General features: G+C 38.7%; 1 protein-coding gene across 12 annotated transcripts in view; it reads left to right on the top strand.

The window, feature by feature from the left end:
• Window positions 1-11,742, top strand: part of Iqcm (IQ motif containing M) — a 693,129-nt gene that overhangs the window by 680,302 nt on the left and 1,085 nt on the right. The window lies entirely within an intron of this gene.

Genomic DNA, 11,742 nt, shown 5'->3' on the forward strand with positions numbered 1-11,742 from the left:
AAGCTATGTTGACATATTTATGTACTATGTGTGTGCAACAAAAATAATCCTTAAAATGACCATGGATTTGAGGAGTGAAGGGGCACACAGAAGTCAAAGGGAAGGAAGAAAAGCATCGTCAAGCTGTTTATTGAACAGTAACTTTAAGACATCAGTCCGAGAGATTAGTGTAGTGAGATAAAGGAGCAAATTACTAAAGACTCAAAGACACAATGCAAACACAGCAAAAAGCAAAGAATGAGATGCAGTGTAGCTTCAATAGAACTGTGGTTTTCATGAATTACTGGCAAGCATCTGAAATCCACAAGTGGGTGAAGTCTTGCCAGCAGCCCAATGAAGCAAGTCACAGACAGGGGCCTGCATTTCCTGTGATGACTCACGCTAGTGGAAAGGAACGTTGAGATAACTTGAGGTCAGTACTCACCACAGTGCTTTCACAGAGTCAATATTTTACATGGCAAGAATTATTCTCACTGTTGTTTTACTCTTGTTCAAATTCTATTTTTTGATTGACAAAATATACAAGTATCTCAAGTGTTTATGAGCTTATATATTTTGTTTCTAACACCTCATTGTTAAAAGAATCTAAATGTACAGAAAAATGGGAGGACTTTACAGGGAATCCATTTCTTTTATGATCTACTTACCAACCCATGTTTGTTTGCTTGTTTATATTACAAATGCTACTCCCTGTTCAGTCCCCCCTTACGAAGTCCCTCTCCTCTAAGAAGGTGGGACTTCCTTCTTAGAATACCTCTAGGTATCCCCCTGGCCCTGGCATGTCAAGTCTCTGCAAGATTCGGTGCACCCTGTCCCACTGTGGCCAGACAAAGCACTCTTGGTGACTAAGCTGCAGGGGGTCTAGGTCTAGCCCATGTATGCTCTTTGGTTGGTGGCTCAGTCTTGAAGAGCTCCCAGAGGTTAGTTGACTCTTTTGGTCTTCCTGTGGAGTTTCTATCCCCTTTGGAACCCTCAATCCTTCCTTCAACTTTTCTGTAAGAGTCCCTACCCATGTCCAATGTTTGGCTGAGAGTATCTGCACCTGTGTCAGTCAGCTTCAATTCATACATGTTTTTACATGTATCTTTAGACATCTATTTGATTTCTTTGCTTTACTTCTTTTGGTATTACATAATTTTCCAGAAAATAGATTTTTCCATGTTGTTACAGAAGACAGTAAACTATATGAGGTCGAAAAACTAGACACAGGGACTATGTAACACAGTTAAAGCATCAGTGTGACTTATGGGTGATGTCATTAACGTGGGCTGCTCAGCTGACGAAGCACTTGCCAGGCCTGACTCCTCTAAAGATGGGCCTCCTCTTTCTGCAGTTAATGTTTTGGAATCACAAAGCAGGCTCTCCAAGATGGCTCAGCTGCTAAAGGAAATTGTCAATACTGAAATCCTGATTTCAGTTCTTAGGACCCGTATGGTAGACAGAGGGAAGTGACCTCTTGGGACCCACATGATAGACATGGGGAACTATTGTGCAAGCTGTCCTCTGACCTTCACATGTGCATCATGTTAGATGTACATCACAGTAAATAAATATATTTTTTAAAAATAAATTATAAATAAACTAAAAACTTAGTTCATTCCAATTTGGGGGAGAGATGGGTTAGTAATATAATTTTCCTTCCAGAGATGGGTGACATCACAAGTTTTAAAGAAATATTGTACAATTGTCCCATTTTATCATTTTTTATTAATATCATTGTATATTAATTGTATTTACGTAGGTATTTTTTAAAGCTATACTCCGGCATCTTCTTGCCATGCTTTATTTCTGGAATTTGACCATTTCCTTACTTTCTGGCACTACTATCTCCAGGCTCATTTTGTGTTAACCTTTGAAAGGTCCATCTCCAAGGACAATTGGTTGTTTTATTGTAAATGATATTTGGAAGCTAAGATCTGGTCCAGGATCTGCTTATTGCCAAAAAAGTAAGTTAGTCAATTTCCCTTTTCCTCTTTCTGTCCTCTCTTGTTCTCCTCTCTCTCCCTGGCTCTAAAAGTATCTGTAATCTTTGTTTTGTTTTGTTTTGTTTCTACATCAAGTCACTGTAAAAGTGACTTTCTTTTTTTTTTAATTGGATATTTTATTTATTTACATTTCAAATGATATCTCTTCTCCTGATTTCCCTTCTGGAAAACAAAAACAAAAACAAAAACAAACCAAAAAAACAAAAAACAAAAAACCAAAAAACAAAAAATCCCTGTTCCCTCCCTCCTCCCCCTGCTCATCAACCCACCTTCTCCCTCATCCTGGCCCTGGCATTCCCCTACACTGAGGCACAAAACCTTCACAGGACCAAGGGTCTCTCCTCCCATTGATGATCAACTTGGCCATCCTCTGCTACATATGCAGTTGGAGCCATGAGTCCTACTATGTGTAGCTTTTTGTTGATGGTTTAGTCCCTGGGAGCTCTAGGGGTACTGGTTAGTTCATATTGTTATTCGTCCTAAGGGGCTGAAAACCCTTCAGTTCCTTGGGTCCTTTCTCTAGCTCCTTCATTAGGGACCCTATACTCAGTCCAATGTATGGCTGTGAGCCTCTACTTCTGTATTAGTTGGGCACTAGCAGAGCCTCACAGGAGATAGCTCTATCAGGTTCCTGTCAGCCAGCACTTGCTGACATCCACAATAATCTCTGGGTTTGATGATTGAATATTGGAAGGATTCCCAGGTGTCACAGTCTCTGGATTGTCCTTCTTTCAGTCTCTGCTCCACAGTTTGTCTCTGCAACTCCTTCAGTGGGTATTTTGTTCTCTCTTCTAAGAAGAAATGAAGTATCCACACTTTGGTCTTCCTTCTTGAGTTCTTGTAGTTTGTGGATTATATTTTGGGTATTCTGAGCTTCTGGACTAATATCCACTTATCAGAGAGTGCATACCATATGTGTTCTTTAGTGATTGGGTTACCTCACTCAGGATGTTATTCTCCAGGTCCATCCATTTACCTAAGAATTTCATAAATTCATTGTTTTTAATAGCTGAGTGGTACTCCATTGTGTAGATGTACCACAATTTCTATATCCATTCCTCTGTTGAGGGACATCTGGGTTGTTTCCAGTTTCTGGCTATTATAAATAAGGCTGCAATGAACATGGTGGAACATATGCCCTTATTAAATGTTGGAGCATCTTCTAGGTATATGTCCAGGAGTGGTATAGCTGGGTCCTCTGGTAGAATTATGTCCAATTTCCAGAGGAACCGCCAAACTGATTTCCAGAGTTGTTGTACCAGCTTGCAATCCCACCAGCAATGAAGGAGTGTTCCTCTTTCTCCACAACCTCTCCAGCATCTGCTGTCATCTGAGTTTTTATCCTAGCTATTCTGACTGGTGTGAGGTGGAATCTCGGGGTTGCTTTGATTTGCATTTCCCTAATGACTAAGGATGTTGAACATTTCTTTAGGTGCTTCTCAGCCATTTCGTATTCCTCAGTTGAGAATTCTTTGTTTAGCTCTGTACCCCATTTTTAATAGGGCTATTTGGTTCTCTGGAGTCTAATTTCTTGAGTTATTTCTATACATTGGATATTAGCCCTCTATCAGATATAGGATTGGTAAAGGTCTTTTCCTAATTTGTTGGTTGCCATTTTGTCCTATTGACAGTGTCTTTTGCCTTACAGAAACTTTGCAACTTTATGAGGTCCCATTTGTCAATTCTTGATCTTAGATCATAAGCTATTGGTGTTCTGTTCAGGAAAATTTCCCCTGTGCCTATGTGCTCAAGGCTCTTCCCCACTTTCTTTTCTATTAGTTTCAGTGTATTTGGTTTGATGTGGAGGTCCCTGATCCACTTGGATTTGAGCTTTGTACAAGGAGATAGGAATGGATCGATTTGCATTCTTCTACATATAACTGCCAATTGAGCTAGCACCATTTGTTGAAAATGCTGGCTTTTTTCCATGGGATGGTTTTAGCCCCTTTGTCAAAGATCAAGTGACCATATGTGTGTGGGTTCAGTTCTGGGTCTTCAATTCTATTCCTTTGATCCACCTGCCTGTCACTGTACTAATACCATGCAGTTTTTATCACAATTGCTCTGTAGTACAGCTTAAGGTCACGGATGGTGATTCCACCCGAGGTTCTTTTATTGTTGAAAATATCCTAGGTTTTTTGTTATTCCAGATGAATTTGAAAATTGCTCTTTCTAAGTCTGTGAATAATTGAGTTGGAGTATTGATAGGGATTGCATTGAATCTGTAGATTGCTTTTGGTAAGATGGCCATTTTTACTTTACTAATCCTGCCAATCCATGAGCATGGGAAGTCTTTCCATCTTCTGAGATCTTCTTCGATTTCCTTCTTCAGAGGCTTGAAGTTCTTGTTATACAGATCTTAACAAGCTCATCCTCAAACAGATCTCTGGGGATCTTCCCCACAAATATCTCAGCACCAACAGAAGGCTGCTCACCTGAATAAACAGAATCTGGAGGTGGTCCCCCATACTTCCTCTGACCTGTAGTCACATCAAGGGTGTAGCCTATTCTTTCCAAAAGTGCCTTAATCTTTGCCTCATCTGGTCCTTTACTACAGTTTGCAACTTTGGTCCCTTGTTTTTCTCTCTGCCTGTAAGTCTTCATGACTCCACATAAGATGGCACTTTTGTTCTGAACATGAAAGAGATCACTGCCTTCAAGTTGTTGCAGCACTGCCAATGCACTGTCTTCATTGAACTCTTTTAAAGCTTCTATATCTCTTTCATCTAAATCACTGTGTACAACTAGCCCTGCAACGTAAATTTCATCTAGTTTTTCAGCAAATTTCTTTGGTAAACCAGCATCAAGCAATGTCTGAAAATTTTTTGAATGGATAACTGCCGAAGTAGTATCCATGGGCTCTTCAGTACCATTTCCATTAACATGTTCCATAGCCATGTTTCCAAAGATCTCCCCTTGGGGCTGGGGCCAAGGAATCCTGTCTGACAGGTTTGGCTGGTGGGGAATGTGTGCTTGCTGCTTCCTGTATCCACGCGAGTGGAGCTGTTCATGTATCTGCAATCTTATCTGTCCACATTTTATCTCTGTCTCCAGTTTTCCCATCCATATCCTTGTACTTGCTTTCACACTGGAAATAATTTTCACGTCTTAAGTCTGAAAAGTTAATGAATGTATAGCACATTTTCTTGTGATAATTGGTCTTTTTTTTTTTTTTTTTTTTTTTTTTTTTTTTTTTTTTTTGAGACAGGGTTTCTCTGTGTATCCCTGGCTGTCCTGGAACTCACTCTGTAGACCAGGATGGCCTCCAACTCAGAAATCCACCTGTCTCTGCCTCTGCCTCCCAAGTGCTGGGATTAAAGGCGCCCGCCACCACCGCCCGACTGTCTTCCTTTTTATCTCACCTATTTGTCAGCTTTTGTGCTTGTATATTGCTCCTGTTACTAATACATTGTTCTTCCCTCTTTGCTGACAGTCCTTCATAAGAGGCCTACCCCCTTATTTCCTCTCATGTATTGAGTGGTTCAGAGTTCTGGCGTTCCTGGTGCTAACCTACTCTATACTGTAACCTATGTTACCTGGACCATGCAGCCTTTCTATGACATCATTGTGATATCTGCCAAGGTCCCTGGGGTTGAATGCTTCCACCCCTGTTTTTATTTTTTATTTTTTATTTTATTTTTTAAATTTCAGTCAGTTCTGGTCAGCTAGTCCTCTCAGAATGCCCAGGCTCCCTTCTAAGATTTCACAGCCATATTTGATTTCCACACCATATGGAGATCAGCTTGTTCTGTAAGCCTGGCTGGATATAGTCCCTGGTCTGGCTTTTCTATGAAGTCTACAACCAAACTTCCCTAGTCCTTGACCATCCTTACAATATGCAAATACTTCATATCACTGTGGTCTTCCTTTTCTTTCCCCAGGCCAAGGAGCCAGGGGAGAGTGAGCCTGGGCTACTCTCAGAGCCCAACATGCTTCTCTTTTGGTCCCCATTAGTCTGTTCTTCAGTTCTCCTTTGCATTCAGTTGAACAGAGTTCTCATGTCAGCACAGGATCTTCTCACCACATGGCCCATGTGCCAAGTCCTCCAGACACTCACTTCCTAGATCCCTAAATGTCACACATGTAGCAGGAAGCTATACCCTTCCAAGTAGAAAGATTATTTTATACATTTTTTTCTTTGTCTTTTATAACTTTCCTCTTGAAATCTACATGTCTTTGTTTTTGGATTTTTCTGCTTGAAGGAAGTGTATGTATGGATTCACAGAATTATTCACCCTCTTTCAAAAGATGGCTTAAGGTTTATTAAGTGCCTACCTGTTTTTCAGTTTTGTACATTTAAAACCTCAAGATGAAAATATTTATTAAATGCTACTGATTTGTCTTTGGTAAACTTGGTAAACATCAGAAATGAGGTGATTTCTATTCAGTCATCCTTCAGAAGCCACTGTTGTCTCCTAGGTAGCAGCATCAGGAACTATAGGCAGTGATACATGAGAGACGAAGTTTTAACATTTCACAAAACAACACAACTACAAATGCACACATATCTGTAAGTGAATGTACACGTGAAGGAGTGAGTGTGTGGTAGGCCAGAAGCTATTCCCATAACCTCGGTGATTATCATGAATTCTCTTAGACATCTCAGTTCACACTTGCTCACGAATGCATCACTCTAGACTGCAACACAGAACTCCAAGTTCTCAGTAATTGGTACTCACCCACCCAACCCCTGTCTCATGATGTCATGCTGAAGCTGAGGGAGCCTGGTGACGTTTTGTTGGTGCCTCCATTGCCACTTTTACCCACAAGGTCATGTTCCAGTGAGTCACATGGACTAAAGCCTACCCAGAGAAGGAAGAAGCCCCTTTCCTGCCTGTATACCACTGTCACTTCGTTTGGATCCCTGATGTGTTTGTCTCTTCTGGCATCATGTAAGAGAATGGTGTTTTGCTTCTTCATTTTCTCACCAAAGCCTTCTTCCCATAATGCAGTATTCAGGATCTCCCTATACATGAGAAGAAAAGAAAATGAATAAGGGAATAGAGAACCTATTCAAAATACAGAGAAACCATCCAGACTGCATAAGAGCCACCTACCAAGTGCCTTCATGTAGAACTAGAGATGAACCACTCAGATCACTATTCTCTTATTGAGTGTATTTTTCTGCCCAAAGAGGTTTCCTGGTGTTTTGCAGTTGTAGCTCTTGACGATCTACTCCATCATTACTCAGACTGCTGGTTTTTCTGGAATCCAATGATAAATACAACTTAGTTAAAATCTTGACATTTGCTACTTTTTAAAATCTAGCATAATTATTTAAATACATCTTTATGTCCTAGATATTGATTTTATTATGTACTGTCTCTGATTATCTTCTAATGGTCCCATTGCTACATTAGGGACTATTTCATTTGTTTTAGCCAACAATGATGTTTTACAATCATGTGAAAACATGACTGTTATTTTTTACTTTCTGTTTGTCTTTGTTCTAGGAAACAGACCAAGTTCTACAGTGATCCTAGATAATATCTTTTACCATGAACTTTGAAAATTCAGACCTAATATATAGTCCATAACCTACACATGTGTTTTAGAACACAAGCTGTTTTTTCTTCTTTCCAAGTCACTAGATAAAGATTTATAAAGTTGTAAAATCAAGTGGTCAATACTGTAGAATAATATGTAGCCATGGATAGGTCAGGGATTTTGCATGATGAAGATAGAATTGTTAATGTCTAATTTGTAGATAGTTAAAAAAAACAGAAGGTAGAGTAACTTTTAATTATTAAGAAAGAAACTAAAATATCACATTTATTTTTTTTAAATATCACATTTCTAAGGATATAGCTCAAAATAATATACACTGCAACACTTACTATCTATTCTATTTAAATATTTCACAACTTGCAATCTTTTAATTTATTAAAGTATAAACAAAATATCTGATTGCTGAATGTTTCTTAATTATTTGAAATGCTTGTTGTATGGTCTAGTCTAAAAACTTAAAATAATCTAGTATTCATCATTTCACATAATAATTTTAGTGAAAATATACATTCAAAGAAAAATATAAAGCTAAATTCTTATCATACAGTTTATTTTGATGTTACCATTTCACACTTTGCCATGAGTATAACTTTTTAAAAATTGATGCTGTATTGCAGAAATTGCCATATAACCTGTTTCTTCTTAGAAAGCAGAAAGATGCATCTGGAATTTCATGAATTATGCTCAGTGATATAACATTTCAGTGATCTTTGTTGAAATTGTTTTCTTCACTTCTTCTTAGAACCAAGCAAATTTCAAATTTGAGGCATTTGAGAGCCACACAAGAGACATGGGCTGGGACGTGCAGCCTGGGTTTAACTTTGGAGGTTGAGTCTGTCTGCCCATACAATAGGAAAACAGGAGGCTTCTTGCTGTCTCCTGCTTTTGAAGTTTTCTTTTCCTTTCTTTCCTCATTTTTCTCATCCTCTTCTTCCTATCCTATCCTACTTCCTCTTTTTTTCTCAGATGATATGCTCATCTGAGATGTGACCTCTGGGGTAGCCTCACAGGTGGGCCTGGGCCCACCCTCCTGTCCATGTTATCTTCATGGACCATAATTCAGATACCCAGTGTTTCCCAGAAAACCCTGAGTGAAACACTGGCCTTACCTGTCAGTCACCTACTGATGCTATCAATTTCACATTGGTTTTGGCTTCACCGTCTTTCTTATCTGCCAGCTTAACAACAAAATTAAAATGCACTAAACATTTTATGTAGAATTTGACTTTTTTATTTTTTATTTTAATTAAACTAATAAAATTTATTTTAAAATGGAAATCAATTTGGCAGTTCCTCAGAAAATTGGACATATTACTACTTGAGGAGCCAGCTATACAACTCCTAGATATAAACCCAGAAGATGCTCTACCATGTAATAAGGGCACATGCTCCACTATGTTCATAGCAGCCTTATTTATAATAGCCAGAAGCTGGAAAGAACCCAGATGCCCATCAACAGAGGAGTAGATAAAGAAAATGTGAGGCATTTACACAATGGAGTATTACGCAGCTGTTAAAAACAATGAATTCATGAAATTCTTAGGCAAATGGATGGAACTAGAAAATATCATCCTGAGTGAGATAACCCTACCACAAAAGAACACACATGCTATGTCCTCACTGATAAGTGGATATTCAACTACAAGTTCAGAATACCCAAGATACATTTCACAGACCACATGAAGTTCAAGAAGAAGGAAGACCAAAGTGTGGATATTTTGGTCCTTCTTAGAAGGGGGAGCAAAATACCCATGGAAGGAGATACAGAGACAAAGTGTGAAGCAGAAACTGAAGGAAAGGCCATTCAGAGACTGGCCCACCTAGGGATCCATCCCATATAGAGGTACTAAACCCAGACACTATTGTAGATGCCAACAAGTGCTTCATGACAGGAACCTGATATAACTGTCTCCTGAGAGGCTCTGACAGTGTCTGAAAAATGCAGAAGTGGATGCTCTAAGCCACCCATTGGACTGCGCTCAGGGTCCCTAATGGAGGAGCTAGAGAGAAGATCCAAGGAGCTGAAGGAGTTTGCAACCCCATAGGAGGAACAACAATATGAACCAACCAGTACCCCCAGAGTTCCCAGGAGTTACCACCCAGCAGTAACAATAGAGAAAGGGTTATTCTGGGAAATGGAGTTATAAGGAAAAGCAAGGGTAAGAGAAAGTTTGGGAGAATATAGGGTGGCCAAAGTTATACCTGTCCACGTGGAAGGTTAAAAAATTAGACAGGAGTCGTGATCGCTCAGCCATCTTCAATTTAATCCCTGTTTGTTACAAGCCAACAGTTAGGACAGGTGAGGTAAAACCCCTCCCACAAGTTCTTCAGCATGCCAGCCCAATCAGCAGCTTCTTCTGGTCTCTGTAGATGCGGGACTTCCGACGTAACTGGAACCAGGATGAGGCGTGGCAAATAGCAGGAGGTGGGCAGAGAAGTGTGGTTTTGAGAGGCAGGCCTCAAGCCAGGAGGGTTACACCCAGGGACTAAACCTCAACTAAAGAGTACACATAGAGGGACCCATGACTCCAGCTGCACGTGTAGCAGAGGATGGCCTTGTGGGAAATAAATGAGAGGAGAGGTCCTTGGTCCTATTAATCAACTGTCAGTGAAATTTCTTTTAAAAGTCTATATTATGATATCACAGTATAGACAATAATGCTTAAACTGCATTTTGAATATTTGTTAAGTGTGAGTCATATTTTCTTTTTAATTAATAGACTTTATAGACATTGTTTAATTTATAGAAATATTAAGTGAGCAATACAATGTCCCTTGTTCACATGATGAGATGCATATTTGGCATTGCATATTGTTAAAAGTTCACAATAGGAAATATTTTATAATTAAGATTGCATCTATAGTACATTTTTCTTCCAGGTAAGTGCAGCAGATTAGGAGCCTAATGGGTATAATTGTTTTCATACAACCATAGGGGGAGTGGTTACTAAGCCTTATTATTGTATATACTATCCTATTCTAACTTGTTAATTTTAGAATAGATTTTATTATGCATGTTTAAGGTATACAACACAATTTTGTGGGATATATGTGAACAGTAAAATGGTAACTCTGGCCAAGCAAATTAATATGCCCATCATCTCATAGACCGACCCATTTTTCACTTGCTTTTTGTTTTTGACAAAAACAGCTAAAATCTATTCATTTGGCAGGAATCCCATGTGTGGTGCAATTTTATTAATTACTGTTCTCATGTTGTACATTATCTCCTCACACATCCTCATCGTTCATCTCTGCTGTTCTTAACCAGTGAACTGTACCTTCCTATTCCCCATGTTCACACTCCTTGGGTCCAGAATTACTTTCTATCTCTCTATATTTGAAGTTTAAAAAATCTACACATAAGTAAGACTATTTTATGTAATACAATGCCCTCCAACTTCTGTCTTATTTATTATAGCATTATGTGACAAATATCACGGTCTCCTTGTTAAAGATTTAATATTTCAATGTATTGACTTTGCACTGTATACTGGTTAGACACCTGGGCTTCTATCTTACCATTATTAATAGTGCTACAGTAAGTGAATATGAAGCTGCAGATATCCTTCTAATACTGTGGTAAATTCCATTCGCTGGTTATGTGTACATCATTGGTTGTGTGCCTAGGGATTGCTACGTCCTAAGGTAGATAGTTTTGTTTATAACATCTTTAAGAACTATGGTTCTGTTTTGCACAATGGTTGCAAACTTTCCTTTATTCACATCCTCAACAACATTTACTTCTTTTAGTCTTTTTAGATTTTTTGGTACTAGCTATATCTACATAGAGGAGGAATGATATCTTTCCACACACCTGTGTTGTACTTGTCTATTTTTATGGCTATGCTTGGTCAGATACTTTGCTGTCACTCTTTAACTTAATTTTGCTTATGTAAGGCTTGGCCTTTGGCTAATGCCAGTGGAAGTCTACATGAACACAACAATATGGCAAGTTGTTCATAGACTGTATGCAACATAAAATGTGCTCAAAACTAATAGTTTTCTGGCAGTTGTTTGTGTTTTTGTTTAACAATAATGATAGTACCTGAGTTATTAGGCTACATAAGCTTATTTAGGAATTGTTGCTATGTATAATGATGGCTTTGGTAAATATATGACTCATAACTTTCAGAACAACTGTACAGATAAACATGAGCCAAATACAGGCACACTTACCATAGTGACTTATATTAAGTATCTGCATTAATACTATACTATTAGGTTTTTTTTTTTTTTTTTTTTTTTT

Source organism: Mastomys coucha, unplaced genomic scaffold (genome assembly GCF_008632895.1).
Source record: "Mastomys coucha isolate ucsf_1 unplaced genomic scaffold, UCSF_Mcou_1 pScaffold22, whole genome shotgun sequence".
NCBI lineage: Eukaryota > Metazoa > Chordata > Mammalia > Rodentia > Muridae > Mastomys > Mastomys coucha.